The sequence below is a fragment of the Agelaius tricolor genome, unplaced genomic scaffold, assembly GCF_023055355.1.
Source record: "Agelaius tricolor isolate 1412-34295 unplaced genomic scaffold, bAgeTri1.0.p SCAF_10, whole genome shotgun sequence".
NCBI lineage: Eukaryota > Metazoa > Chordata > Aves > Passeriformes > Icteridae > Agelaius > Agelaius tricolor.
Genome location: NW_027269270.1, coordinates 2,893,592 through 2,907,223, shown reverse-complemented (window position 1 = coordinate 2,907,223; position 13,632 = coordinate 2,893,592). Strand labels below are relative to the sequence as shown.

The following is a 13,632-nucleotide window of genomic DNA, read 5'->3' as shown; positions in this document are numbered from 1 at the left end:
GTCCTTGCTTTCTGCTCATGAATCAGCTGCTGCTTCCTGTTAACTTTGGCAAGACATTGAATCTGTCCTTCTCTACCTTTCAGTGGAAGTAAATATTTTTCTTCTCTAGCTTTGGTAAAGTCAGAGATGAGACTCCCACTGCTTTCAGTGACACCCCCTATGTTTATGGATACAGGGAGACATAACAAAGTTTGCTAGAAGTATGAGGTGCCTTTTATTCCTGCTGACATTTATCTTCTCCCCATCTTCCCCTGTGAAGCAATGAGTATCTTAAATAGCTTTGTCCAAATGTGAGTTTTGTTATCCACATGTTGGCAGAAGTTAGTTCTGCAGGTAGAGTTCATGCTGATGGAAGATGATAACCTGGAAAATGATCCATTTGTTGGTTGTTGACATGAAGCTGGGTAGGGAAATCTGTGCTTCTTCCTTCTTAGGCAATTCAATTTGTAAATGCCAACAGGTTTGCAGTTTATAGGTGCTTCTCCCTTGCCTAACCATTTCCAGCCCAGGATTTGCAAAGCAGTAATTAGTCCTTGTTTATGCCATTGTGATGGTATTATATCCATTGTTAGATGTTTAGCAACTTAAGCACAAGGCAGTTAAGGAGATGCCCAGGCTCCTGCAGTAAAACAGCTGTAGCACCAGAGAATTCTCTGCGACTGCTCAACAGCACTTCCCTGCTGCAGATTTTCTGTGGTACATGATACCACGTTACCTGATACTGAATTAATAGGTCCCATGAGTCTGGTCTGCAGCTTGTAAGCACATCATTTGTTACTGTGCAGTGTAACTGTGGGATTCCTGTCAACAAGGAAGCTTTTGGCAAATTGGGTTGTATTATCTGCATTGTTTGCTTGCTGACTCCTTGTACTTAGGGCTGTTGCTGTTAGTGTCTTTTCTAAGTTTTGGCAAATCATCCCCAGTGAATCTAGATACATGAAAGGTGTTCTGCCTTCAGATCATCTTCTTTCTGTAAAGAAGGAAGGGATTTAATTGTTTCTGTGAAACTCTGATCCTAACAGACACCATAGTGTAGCCTGTGCTTCAGAGGAATCAGTTTTCCATGGCTTTATACACTTTATACAAAAACAGGCATTCTGGAGGCCTGGGCTCTTTGCTAAGACATGGCCTGATGCAAATCAGGGGGTGTAAGCTATGATGGCAAGAGAGGTTCTAGCCACTGAAAAAGAGCATTGGGTGTAACTTTGTGCATGTTACTAAAAGCAGAGAAGGAAGGTGTTTTCTTATTAACATGTTGCAATTCATGAGTCTTTAATTCATATAATAAAAATAAAGCTTTTCCCTTTAACAGCTGCCACTAACTGAGAGCTTTTGTTTTGTTTCAGATTGTGGAAACCTGAAATAAAATATCCTGTGACTGACAAGGTGACAACAACACTGCAAGGTGGGTTTTCTGTTTTTGTTGGTCTCGTATCAGTCATTCCAGGGCTCTGGAAATGCTGCATCTTGACTTTACTGGGATGGATTGCCTAATGAATCTCTGGGGCTTGTTCAAACAAACCCAAATGGTTTGACAGGACTCCTCCTATGGCTGCATGTACATGAGTTATGTATTGTTATGGTGTTTCAAACAAAGAAAATATGTAATTTTATGTGCTGTGTGGTGAAGGTGTTTATGGCACAGAGGTGGAAACAAGTGAAAATAAAAACATTGATATTTTTGCCGATTTTTTTTATGTAGACATTTTTTCTGTAGGAAATGTCGTCTTGTCATTGTGAGTTGAGCTGCTGCTGCTGCTGAGCACAAGCACTGGAAGTTGAATCTGTGACGTGGCATTTTTTTCTTTTCACACTTCAGATTTAGAGTTCACACTTAGCAAAAAAGTTCCCTACAACATGTGCTGATCCCTTGTGTGTTAGTCACCACATGCTCACCTTGTCTGAGGATTCATTGCACTGTTTTGTTGAAATGTTTTATTGAGGTTGTTTATAGGATATGCACATTTGCAACACAGCCCAGATGCAGAGAGATGCTCATCCCAGGATTTCCCACTTGCACCCCTGGTATTATCTGCTCAGAGGGGAGTTTGTGTAATGGATGCAGACAGCTTTTAGTTATTTGAATGACTCAAGTGAAATACAGCACAGAGAGAGCTGGTAAATACTATTTTCACTTTATCCATTGGTTATTGGAAGAAGAATTATTTGGTCATTCTTCTTTCAAGAGAAGTTAAGTTTTCAAGCACCAGGTTTATTTGGTGGCACTTCACAGTCATGATGAAGTTGGATTTTGTTCTTGGGTTTGGTTTTTACCTTTTCTATAGTTGGTTCCTTTCTGTCTTCTTTACAGGGTGGGGAATGGAGTAGGGACTGGGACATGTATTGCCTGTATCTATGTACTGGGGGTGGTTTCTGGTGACAATATTGCTGCTCTTACTGCAGCCTCACATTTCTCTCTTGGAGGTCATCGTTTTTTCCTTTGTGTGAAGGCATGAATCTTTCTGGAGGATGTGTCCACAGCCAGAGAGTGAGCAGCAGTATTTGAGTGCAGAGCAGCAGTATTTGAGTGCAGAGCAGCAGTATTTGAGTGCAGAGCAGCACTATTTCTCTGCTGGGTGTTTCAGAGTGTGTTTCTTGTCACTAGCTCTGGAATACTGCATTATAGCTGTGATGGGCTGCAGTGCAGATGTACCACTTGTATTTCTCAAGATGTTTTAAAAAACTGTCGCAGTCATATAAGCTCCTCTCTTGCAGTGGGAGAATCAGGGGAGATGTGAGAATTTATCAGCAAGGCTCCTGTTGTCACTGCTCTTGAGTAGAAACTGCCAGGGGCCCTGCTCATGGTATTAATCCTTATCCAGTGAGAAGTGGTCTTAGCTTTTGTTTCAGTGAGGACATGAGGTTTCTTTTCTCTTCTCCTTGTCAGCCTCTGCATGTCATTGGACTTGAATCATTAGGCAAAAAGTTAAATGGTCAGGAAGAGATAGGTCTTTCAAAGCTCTAATAAGGTCAAATCCAAAAACTTAAATAGGAAGGAGCAATTGAGGATCTGAGCTAAAAGTGTAAGACAAAGCTGTTTGGTGGGTGCTTTTTGCAAAGAGCACCAGGGGAGTTGAGGAGAATTCATTCTGCATTTCACTGTGCTGGTTTGTGCTTCAGTAGTCTTTGTGGCAGGATTTGAATGTGTTGTCTGTTCTTACCAAAGTTTTATCACAGCTGATGTGTCTAACCAGGAAAGTCAGAGCAGGCTGGTGAAGTTCAGCTGAAAGGAGTAGGCCAACTCCTGTCTGCTCACAGAATTGAGCAGTAACCCACTTCTCCCAGTGCCTAGAATATTGGTACTTTCAGCTGCATTTGAGCTGCTCACAGTTTATCAATAGAAGCTGTGTTCTTGCATAAATGGAGAGCAAAAGACCTTCTTGTAATTAAATAATCAGTTGTCTAAATCTCATTTTATTAAGCTGAACACACAGTACAGACTAGAGGAGTGGTCCTGCTCCAAGGCTATTTAAACACATCAAACTTTTTCAATTTTATTAGGTTTTGTTCTTTCTCTTTCTGTCTTCTCCATGTGAACCTAGGGCACATGCAGATCATGCTAAGTTCTCTTCTTCTGTCTTGCTAGTCTTCCTTATAACCCTCTCTTAGGTGTGTACGCAACCCATATAATGGCACAGAGAAGCTCTTCACCTGTTTATTGGTCTCAGACTATTCCATCACTTTCTGAACTGCCCCAAAGCACCTTTTTTGCTCATCAGACAGCAGTGTATCTTGCACAAAAGAATGAAAACAAGACTGTTTGTCTCAGGCTTGTCTCTGCAAACTTGGGCATGTGTTGAACGTAAATAGTACCTAATTTTTCTTCACTTGAAAGGCAATAAAACCCCAATCCTCAAAAGAGAATATTAAATGTAAGCAGAACTGTTGTTTTTTACTGGGAACCTGGGGGGGAAAAAAAAGGCTACAAAAAGATGGTTTTATTTCTTATCAGAATATTTCACAGGAAGAATCTAAGTGTATGTAATGGTACCAAAGCCTGTACTTATTCATGGTAAATTTCTTTGTGGTATGAACAAAAAACAGAAGAGAATTTTATCAGAAGCCTGAAGACCTGCATTGCCTAGCCCAACATTAGGCCTTTGTATGTCATTATTGCTTGCAAGCAGTGTGCTTACCCTGCTCACCTCCTGCAGAGAGCAGGGACTGTAGATGGGCATCTCAAGAAGCTGGGAAGGCAATTGTGGTATTTTCAGGGTGCCCTGTCGTGGGAAGAAAATGATGAATCTGACTCCATGTTCTTAGAAGGCTAATTTATTATTTTATGATATATTATATTAAAGAATGCTATACTAAAACTGTACTAAAGAATAGAAAGAGGATCCTTGCAGAAGGCTCAACAAGATACTAATGAAAAACCCGTGACTCTCCAGAGTCCCGACACATCTGGACCGTGATTAGTCATTAAGTAAAAACGAGTCACGTGTTGGATAAACAATCTCCAACCACATTCCAAAGCAGCAAAACACAGGAGAAGCAATCAGATAATTATTGTTTTCATTTTTTCTCTGAGGCTTCTCAGCTTCCCAGGAGAAGAATCCTGGCAAAGGGATTTTTCCAGAAAATATGACAGTGACAGGCAAAGTGGGACTGAGCCATTTTCTGAAGAACCTCTCTCTTTCCACTGACTCTAGAAGAAGAATAAAGAATATGTAGAATGAAAAATGAGTGAGCTGGTGTTCTTAGAAGCCCTATAAACAGACAGAGCTAGCTGAACATTTGCCTTTGTGTTGTTTTGAAAGTATACAAGAACTGACATCACCACTTACACTGTGGAGTCTTTAATACTTCTGTCTTTAAATTGCTGCTGTTCTGGGCTGTTTCTCTTGTACAAGATCTGCTGTAGCCCAGCAAATAAAAAATTGTAATAAGGCACCTGATCTCTTGGAGAAATCTAAGTTTCATCCTACCAGGGTGTACTGGTTCTCTAGTTCCCAGTGTAAGATTATGCACCTCAAGTTGTTTTGCAGAGCTGCTCATCTGTACACACCATTCCCATTCTCTCCTGTGCTAGGAACAGAAAATGTGAAGGGAGACGTTCCTGAGGAAAGCAATGTCACGTGTGGCACAGAGGAGTGAGAGCAGTCCACATGGTCAAACAGCAGGATGTTATCCATGGCCCCTACTTCTTTCTCTGTGACAGGTTTTCTGTATGATATTCTGCTTGTGCTAAAATTTAGAAAAAAGGAAAAGAGAAAGTCAGACCTACCTGTTGAAACCATTCAGACTACATCCAACATCCTTTGGAGAGAATTTCTTTGAGAGAGAATCATGTGAGGCAGAAGCTATTTAGACTAAGCCTTCACTATTTACATTGGAATTGTAAGCAACTTGAGCTTGCCCCAAAAATACCTGCCAGCATTCCAATTGATGGGAGGTGTTCCTGGTCTTGTTGTTCCAGGTTCTCCTCTTGTAAGAAGGAGCCCTGCAGTGGGGTGTGGGGCAGAGGGGAGAGAGTTTCTCCATGGAGAGTTCTCCTGTGGTGTTTGCCCCCAGGAGCACTTTGCTGGGATGTGCAGCACGCTGTCTTGCACTCTCAGTGAGCAATCCCGTTAGCTCTGGGGAGTGGGAGGGCAGTGGCCCAGCCACTGGGCTGCTGAGTTAGAAAAACACATGGCCTAGTCTGTTCAGGATGGAGGCATCAAACTGGGACATCAGCCAGCCCCAGCTTGTGGCCTTGCAGAACTGTGTGATGCTCCCTGTGTTCGTAGGTTGAAAAGCAGGAAAGATGTTGGTGTGATGTTTTCTTCCCCAGAAGCTTGTGGGTAGGATGGGGACCAGGGGTCCTGTAAGTCCTGTCTCAAGGAGGAAAAAAAGTGGGAGGTGCTGGATGAAGGTGGTGGCTGTAGAATTTCTGCAGGCAAACCAGTTGGCACCCACATGACTCTGAAGCAGGTGTGCTTGTGGTATGAAGTCTGACAGAGCAGATTTCTCATTGGCAAGGCTTTACTGGAGTCATCACAAGTATGTTGTTCCTGCACAGCAGCAGAACTGGGTTGTTGGTTTAGCTCTCTTTCAGGTGCATGTGGGTTACATGTCCAAACTCCACTTGCTGAAATAACCCAAAACCTGAGATTAGAAATGTACAGAAGTAGGTGTTCTTTTAAGGGCCACTTTACTTTTCATCTTCTTCTCTGATTACATATGACATATAAAGATGCACTTTTCTGAGTAATACCAAATGCTTGGGTTACCATTCTACCAAACACCAGATGTGAAACCCAAAGGCTAGCAAGCTGTTTATTGAAGGAGTGTCTGAGCAAGCTGTTCTTATTGATGCCAGCAGCTCCTGAGTGCTAGTTAGTTAACCAAGTAAATGTTTGTGGGTTGTTTTTTAATGGCTAATTCCATTGCCAGCAGTGTCTTCAGGAAAAAAAAAAATAAGAGAAAAATGGAAGGAACAGGTGGTGCACAACTTCTCATTTAAAAGGAAACAGCATATTGTAGAACTGCAAGCATCTGCTTCTACTTAATGCTTAGTCTTCAGTCACTCTGAGATGCCATTCATTTATGTGGAATAAATTGCTATACCAGCTAGTAGGCCCTTACAATACTTTGTAACTTTATTTTATTCAGTGGGGCAAAACCACATTCCTTAGTACCTCCTGTATATCATACCTGGAGGCTGGAAGGCAATAGGATAAACAGTTTTGATTATATCCTTCTGCAGAGCAGAAAGTAGGAGTTGTACTTTTGACTTCAATAGGAGTAGGAGCCAGATCCTTTTTGTGATGTGCAGCAATGATGTCTTCTGAGACAATCTTGAAGAAATGTTATGCTCTTTAATTCTAACCTCAAAGGTTTAAATTAAGCAAGATAAGTCTCTTTGGAGATAGAAAATATCTTCTATGAGATTATTTGATACAGCAGGAAAAATAGGTAGGTTTGCAGGTGAATGATGAAGACCTGGATAACAGTTTCTATTCCTGAAAGGTTTTTTGGTTATGTGTTTTGTCTCCCTGCCCCCCAGGTGTAGGAGATACTATCTTTACCTACAAGATTTGCTTCACTTACAACCTTTGAAAAGAGTGGCTGTAATGCCTTTACATCTTCAGTGTCTTTTATTATTGGTGGGGAGAGAGCATTTCAGTGTGTGTAGCACTCAGAGGCACAAGCTCTTCTGTTGCTTAGAGCCCCAACTCATATCCTGTTTGTAGATTTTTATCTCCATTTCTTATGTCTTCACAGGTTTCTGGACACATTACCACTTAACAATTGATATGTCAAAAGTCTTTCTTCCAAAAAAGTCACTCATAGTTGTTGAGTTTTTTGGTTTTTTTTTCCTACTGGTACCAGTAATAGTAGAACCAGGGTTAAAGCTGTTCAATCTGATAGGGCTGTATGAAGTGTCTCACTGGAGCTCTGCCTAAAGGCAATGTCAGATTTTCTGGTGTGGCCAGGTCTGCAAGATAAAAGGGTTGACATCCTGAGGAAAAAGAGATTACAGTCATAGGTAGAATCAGTTATTTTTCTTCCAGTTCTTAAATGCTGCAGGCATAAACATGCCTCATCATCTAAAGGTAATAGAGGTTTTCCTTTTGTGTTGCTTCTCATCTTGGAAGCCTATGGTATTAATGGGAAGCCATTCACCAAATTCTTGATTTTCAGGCTTTGAAAGGTGGACTGTAGAATTCACTTTGTTTGTCTGAGCAATGTATCAATATATATGAGTTACTGACTTTAAAACTTTCTTTAAGTGAAACCAGTGAAACTCAACTGGTTTTGCTTGGAACTGATTTTCCTTATTACTAGTATAATATAGTGTGTGTATATATATGTAAAAAATATACAAATACATAATATAATATTTGGTTGTTTTGTTCTGTGAATGAAACATATAACACTTTTAAGAATACAAAAATCATCCATCCTCTATTACATCTCTGGATATTTTTGTGTAGCTGAAATAACTTTGTTAAGTTTGTATTCCTAGCCTGTTAAGACTAGTGTCTCAAATCCTGATAAAATCAAGTCAACTCTACACTTCTAGGGGATGGGATAATGTTTTGATGCTTATTAAAAAAGAAAAAATACTTCTTTAGAATAGTCCATGTCTCTGTTGTCCATATTTACCCACTGCTGGCACATGGGGCTGCTTGTGCTTTGCTGTGTTTCTCCATCCCCTAGGTTTGTAATCCAAATGCTGTGGTGCTTTACATTGCCAGGCATTGATATAAATGCAGTTTTCTCACACTTTTTTGTTGTGGTTGCTTTGAGCTGAGTTTCCTAAGACTCATCATCTGAATAATAGTCAATGGGAATGGTGTGGCTGAAAACATGAAAACCTCAATCCTTAGTTTTTAAGTGCATTCTTAGGAGAGATTTAGTTGAGGTATGGAACTGTAGGCATGAATTCAACTGATTAATGTGCTTTTGACAGAGCTGTCTCACTCAGACTGGTCTTTCTAAATATTTCAATGAGAATCTCAGAGATAAGAGAAAAATCAGTGCTTCACAATGGTGCTGCATTTGAAATCCAGAGCTTTATAAGCTTCTGGTAATTACTTTTTTCCTTGAGGTACCTACTGAACTACATAATAATCCTTCTATAGAAAAGATGATGGAAATATGTGTGACAGGGTTAGGAGCCAGGTGGGTGGTGAGGCTTTGTGGTTGAATGTTTACATCTGAGAAAGGCTTTTGGACCTGGTTTAGAAAAACACCACTCAGGGAATAGTGCCTGCACAGAAAATCTGGCTGTGGAGGTGAGGTGGGAGGTAAAGGTGCAGGAGTCACAAATGAATCTGAACTCATCCAAGACTGTGGGTAGAGAGAAGCCCCTGTTCTCCAGCACTGTGCAGTGTACAGATCTGTGTCTTTGCTCACCTGGTGATGAGGAGGCCAAGTTTAGAAGCCAGAAAAATACCATGTTACTCTTTTCTGCAGGTATTTTTTCCCATACTTGGGGCATTGAGGAAGGAGCATGCTTGGAGATCCAGTCCTGAAGTACAAAAGTGCCTCCATTAGCAGACTCCGTTAGTTTTTCCAGTTTGCATCTCAGGAAATGAGGAACATTAGGATATTAATGTTATTAATTATTGCTGGCAATAAGTAGGCAAGTCTGTGACCCAGCTGGGATCAGATTCCAAGCTCCTGAGCCTCATGCAGTGCTTTTTATTTTATTCCACCAAAGTGGCTTTTTCTGTTGTATGTCTTAATTAGCATCTTAGCCTGATCTAACAACTGAGAAATAGCTTCATAGTGCAAACAATAACAGTATGGGCAGATATGTGTATAAAATTGTATTTTGTTTCTAATTAGAGCAGGAGTGCGTGCCTCTGAGACACTTTGCAATGTGCTCAGAAGGAGAACATGTGGACTCCAGCCCATCAAGTAGGGAACTACTGCTTTGGATGAAAAGCTGATGCTTTTTTTCAGGAAAATTCAAAGGCAAGCTTCATATGTGGGCCATGGAAGCTGAGCTAGAAAGCTTGGACTTTTAAATACAATTCTGACTGATTCTGCCAGTGTTTTGTATTGACAATTATGCATATTCATAATAAGCAGGAGCTGAAGCTCAGGATTGCTGTACTCAAGCTCTTCATGTCAGAATGCAATTGTGCATGTTGTATTTATGCTAGAAGCTTTGAAGCAACGGGGCCAGATGCTTTTTTATCTTTGAAATTGCTTCTGTCCATTGATTTCAATAGACTTGCACCCCCATGCAGGTACAGCCAGCAAAACCAGCTCCTGAGTCTCAGAAATGCTCCAAGAAGATACTGAACAACACCTGTAGCATAGCAACAGGAAAGCCTTTATGCCTTCATATTTACAGCTGGTCTTGGGCCCTGGCAGTGATAGTGAGCATATGGTGGAGGGTTTGCTTTCTTTTTGGTCAGGCTGGTCAAATTGTTTGGGAGTGCAGTGCTGACAAAGTTTAAAACAGCCAGATACAGTGCAAGGGCTCAGCTTTGAGGAACCTCATCTTTGGTTCAGTGCTAAGGTTTGGGAAGACATCACACACCAGCGTGACTCCATGATTTCTGCTTGCTCTCCATGACATTAGCCCATCTCCTGTGTCAAGTTTGGCCTTGCTGCTTCCATTGCAATCTATGCCAACAGGTTCTGGCATTTCCCAGTTTCCTCCTGGGCAGTTCCTTTGCATTCTGTATGGGCAGCAGAAGGCCCAGGCTGCCATTCCCAGGCCCTTTCTGGGAATGAAAAAAAGTGTCTTTTGTGCACAGCAGAGAAGGAGGTGCTGGAACTGGGAGGATAGTTGAGGGCTGTGAGCAGGCAATTAAATGTTCCTTGGGACCAGCATCTCTGCTTCTGATAATCAGCATTGAGACCTGAGATCAGTGTGGCACCTGCTGATGCAGCTGCTTTTTGCCTGCTGTCAGGTGTCTCAGAGACTTATGCAAATAAACCATTTAAGAAAATGCATTACTTAAGTCAAGCCATTCTGTAAAGAATGTCACCAGATTCTGTACCAGGCAGCCAGACACCTGAAAGATGTCCTATATTTACACAAATGTAGCAAGTGTGTTTTCCCCAGTATCTTTTGTGGTTTTTATGTTATTTGCCTTTATTTTCTTGAAGTAGCAGGAGTGTCATAACTATGTCCTGTAGTTATACAAGCAAAAGAAGTAGAAAAAAGCCTTCTGTGTGTCTTCTGCATCTTGGCATTTATTAGGTGTCCGTGTACTGACAGAACAAGATGGGAAACTGCTTTCAGTGTTCAACTGTTACCATGTGGGTACTGTAGTGCAAGAACTTGGCTTTTTTGTTTCTGCTCATCATGGACAATTCCCTCCCTTTGTTTAAAATGGTTTTCTGGTGTCTCAGTGAACGGACAAAAGTGATTCTGTTTTCCTAAGTGCAGTACCAGGGAGAGCACCTGACATGTAAAGGGTTTTTCAGAACAAAATCTAGAGCTGAGTTTGAAGTGTTTGGTCTGTTCCTACAGCAGTGGTAATCATTAACCAGTAATAGAATAATTTGCAGTTCAGAGAAATGCTGTAATCTATTCATGGCTGTGGGAAAATATTGCTTTCACTGTGTTCTTTGGGGGAACTGCAATCATTTGAAGGAAAAGAGGTTAGGAAAGTGTGCTCTGCTGCATGTCAGCTGAAGCAGCTCTTTGTTTTTTTGGCTACTCCACTGATGTACATGACAAAACCCTCCATTCAGGAAGATTATGAAACCAAATGTGCAAACAGAAGCAGCTTGCCAGTCATCCTCCCCAGTTCTGTGCTAGGAGCTGATGGATGAACTCAAACTGCCCAAGTGCTTCCCTGGCTGGAAGGGCCAGAGTGCAGTCAAAAGAGAAACAGGAGATGCCCAGACCCAGCTCCCTGTGGTGGGAGGACACACTCCAGGATCCCCAGAGTCAAACTGTTCTGTGTCATGTGCAGGTGTAAAGATGGGTGGGCCTTGCAGCCTGTTTGCTGAGGCAAGAAGGTTCATTTTCTGCTGAGCCATGCATGGAGAGCCTTCTGAGCTGGAGGAGACCTGTGGGTTTCATGGACAATGTGCCATTTCAGGCCCTGCAGGCTACCTGGACAAGCAGTGTGGTTGGTAATTTCTTTTGAAGTAGTGCCAAAGTCTGATATTTTTTAGCTAGAAGTTGGGAGCAGGATGCCAGTTTCCTTTATGCTGCCTTCACCCACCCTTCCTCTGCGAGTCCCCATGGCTGAGCAAAGACCTGACTGGCACAAGGGGGCTGCTCTTGTGTATGGACCCATTCCTGTACTTCTCATTGAGAAGATGAGTTTTGAAGATGCAAGCGCTCCTCTTTGGGAGCAGGATTCATAGGATGGATCATGGATGCTGGCCACTGATGCAGTTGATGCAGTCTTTTTGAAATTGCAATCTCTTTAGGCAGCTAAGGAATGAAGCTGAGGCTGAAGGTTACCCAGGTCTCCTCAAGGTTACAGAGTATATTTGCAGGAGAAGCAATCTGCACCTCATCTTCAGAATTAGTGTCAATGCAGAAGAGAGCAGCAAGCCTCAAACGAGTTTATTGTGGTTATGAATCATGTGTCTGGGCACAGAAACTGTGATTTGTGGTTTCAGGGCATTTTTAAAGTGCATGACTCTGTGGATAAAACTTGCTCTTGCAAGGGGAGAAAAAAAAGAGAAGGACATTTAGATGAAGTGGAATGACTGAGATTTGGACCAGAAGTTTTATAAAAAGCAGCGGGGTATTTTTCAATATTAAACATCAGTTTAGAGTCTTTGAGCAGGAAAGCCCAAGATGAACTTTGCAGGTCTGGAAATATTGCTGGCCTGTCTCCAAATCCTGTGGTTCCCCTCTTGCACAGAGCCCTTTGTAGCCATAGCAGGGGATGGTATTTTGCAGACCCTTCCATCAGTGGGCAGCATCACCCAGCCCTGCTGCCAGGTCAGTGCAGGCTGAAGCCTTGCTGTGAGGGTGAGGGGGTGGTCAGTGCAGAGTGGACACTGCCCTGCCTCTGCTAGGCTGTGTCTGCCTTCATCAGAAGCAGTATTTGCTCCCTAATTAGCTATATACAGCTGTATTAGTTGGAATTTAGGTATGACTTCAGTCATGGCGTGTGTGGAATCAGAAAGATGTAGAGAAATGGGGTCAAAGTGTGAGTTTTGCTTTTGCAGGTGAGGACATGATGAAGGGGGATGTAAGCCCACAGAGTGTTTTTCATACCAGCTTTCACAAGGGCAGCACATCTCAGAAGGCTGTCATCTACCCTTTGGGTCTGAAATTAGACTCTTGGGAGCAAGGGATAAGCAAAAATGATGCTGTGTTAATGAAAAAGTTTGGGACCTGGTCTGGTGACATTGCCCGTGGTCTGTTTTCCAGGCAGATTGAACAAAATGTTTTAGCTGTGAAATCCTAAGAATCAGCCTGTAAAATGTCAGTGCTTGCATTTCTAGAAAGGCTAATTTCTTCAGCTCTGGTTGATTTCCTCTGCAAGAATGCTAAGTTTTGAAGGTTTATGTGAATTTAGTGTGTCTTAATACATATAGAGTAGGCTCTTTGCATGGGAGCTGTCACATTCATCACTTGGACTTGCAAACCTTGCAGTTAAAGCTGTCTTTAATTCTCCTGTTTAAATCTTGCTCTCCTCTGGAGATGTTTTCTGATTTCCCCTTGATGAACAAGTATTGCTGCAGACTCTCTTCTCCACCAGGGGCTATTGGTGAGTTGTTGGGAAGTGGGCACTGCTCTTGCCCCCATACACATCTTGTATTTCAGAGACACACAGCCTGTGTGTTTTAATGGGCATTGTGTCTCTCCACAGAGCCCCTCTGCTTGTGTGTTTCCTCTTGGTCTTGTGTAATGTGGCTGTGCTAGGTCATGCTTTTAAACCACAGAATTTCTGAGTACTGATTGCAAATTGCAAAGGAAAGGCTGCTTGGATTATCAGCAGGAAAACAGTGGAAGGCGTGACCTTTCTTCTGCTCCTCAGGGTAAAGCAGAGATCCTTGTGGTGTTCTGCTTTGAAACAAATTGGTAAATAGCAGGGATATTTTGATCTGTAAAAGGCTGGCTGCTGAGGTTTTTGTGTGCTTCCTAGGTGCTGAAGGAGATGGAGTGGAAAAAACATTTCATAGGTATTAGAACTTGGAAAGAAAAGTCATGTAGAGATGTAGAAATAGCTTATTCAGGCAGGAGTAACAAAATCTAGGAAAGTT

The 13,632-nt window shown here is 42.0% G+C and overlaps 1 protein-coding gene across 24 annotated transcripts in view; it reads left to right on the top strand.

Moving 5' to 3' along the window:
* Positions 1-13,632, top strand: part of MAP2 (microtubule associated protein 2) — a 222,145-nt gene that overhangs the window by 46,292 nt on the left and 162,221 nt on the right. For all 24 annotated transcript variants that reach the window (XM_071434382.1, XM_071434383.1, XM_071434381.1 and 21 more), the window contains exon 2: positions 1,347-1,405. The gene's annotated coding sequence lies outside the window, so the exon portion shown is untranslated. The remainder of the gene's footprint in view (positions 1-1,346; positions 1,406-13,632) is intronic.